Genomic DNA, 1,807 nt, shown 5'->3' on the forward strand with positions numbered 1-1,807 from the left:
CTCTTTGTCAATCTCCTCCCCAGATCTCTGGGCGCAGCCACCCCTCTCTATTCTTTGGGACCGGTCATGGCAGAGGCCCGGGCCTTGGGCATCTCTAGGCCCTACAGGCCACCCCTGAGGGCGCTCCAGGTGTGGGACACAGAGGGTGCAAGTGAATGTTTTTGTTTTTGTTTTTGGGGGGGGTCATTTCTGGCTGCTCTCTGCACCCAGGATCTGCCAATGTCACTTCTTACTCCTGATTTATCCTTCATTGACACGGACCACCAGACAGCAGACAGGAGGGCCTGTCCAGAGTGAGGGGACATTGCCCCCAGAGTCCACAGGAAACAGACCCACACCACCGACCCCCTTTGCTTTCCTCTGCAAGAACTGAGAAGGGGGTTGGGGGGGGATAGTGCGGGGGCATGAGACCTGGGCACAAGGGGGCCAACCTCCCGGACCTACAGGTGGAGACGGGGTCCTTGTGAGCGATGTTTCCTGGCCCTCGAGGAATAGGGATGGGTGCAGGGACCCAGGGCTGGGGACAAATCTGGTTCCCCAGCTGCAGTAGCGTCTTGGCGAGGGCAGGGGTGCGAGGGATTCGCCCTAAACCCCTGGGGCGTAACTGATCCTCCGGGTGGGGTTGGAGGAGGAGCGCAGCATGCTGAGCAGGGGGCGCCTTCTGGGGAGCTGCGGGCTCCGGATGCACTGCCCCCCGCGCTCTTGCTATGCTCACCTGGGGAGCAGACCCCTAACCCCAAACCATGTTCTCCCTGAACTCCGAGGCAAACCCGACGCAGTGAGGTTCACGCGTTCTCTTTAAAGAGGCGTGGCCCTCCTAGCACAACCTAGACAACAGCAATCCCATTGGCCCGAGAGCAGGCCACGGCCACGCCCCTTGAGTGCAACCTCTGGAATTCTATTGGCCTAACGCCAGGGCCCCGCCTCCCACCCGGAGGGAGCTCTAGCTCTGAGCCAGGTTCGATGACGCAAACGCGTTGCCCCGGCAACCGGTCCCGCTGCGGGGCCTAGGGACCCGCGCCAGAGCCAACGCGCAGGCGCGGCCTTCCAGGCCCCCGGGGCACCTAGTCCTACAGTTCACGGCGCCCCCTCTCCCGCCATCGCCCCAGGCCGACCGCCACTTCAGGGCAGCTAGCGAAGGGCGCCCCGGGAGGCCCCGCTACGAGAATGAGGAGGCGTCCGGGAAGGGCACGCCTGGCGGTGGTCACGGCGTGGGAACCGGCTGGGCGGTGCTGGCGTCCTGCTGCAGATTGCGGGGAGGGTTCAAAGGGGCCGGGTCACACGCCAGGCAGCAGATCGGCCCGAGCATTTAGCAGTACAAGCAAATCCAACACCGGGGGAGGACATTCCTGGAACCTGGTCCCTGCGCCAGCCCCAGGGTCATGCAGAACCCCCGCCTCCGGCCATAGAGGCTTCTGGGGCCCTTGGCAGGTCAGCAGACACTGGGCCCAGGTGTCCAGGTTACAAGGGCCACTGAAGACATTGCCCCTGTCCCCAGTACCTGTTCCTGGCCAGGAAGCCAGATTGGTTGGCCTTCTCCAGGCCTGGCTGGACTTGCCTCATTTTGCTCATCTGCTAAATGGGGACTCTGGGATGCTGCCGGGGTTAGTGCCTGTATGAGTCTCCGAGGGCCGCTGTAATAAAATACCACAGATTTAGGGGCTCAAAACTGACAAATTTATTTTCTGACAGTTCTGAAGGTCAGGGGTCTTCTGGTCTCATGGGGCTAAATCCAGGCATGGGCAGGGCCGGTCCCTCCAGAGACTCCAGGGGAGCACCGGCTCCTGCCTTTCCCTGGTTCTGGAGG

Source organism: Bos indicus, chromosome 7 (assembly GCF_029378745.1).
Source record: "Bos indicus isolate NIAB-ARS_2022 breed Sahiwal x Tharparkar chromosome 7, NIAB-ARS_B.indTharparkar_mat_pri_1.0, whole genome shotgun sequence".
NCBI lineage: Eukaryota > Metazoa > Chordata > Mammalia > Artiodactyla > Bovidae > Bos > Bos indicus.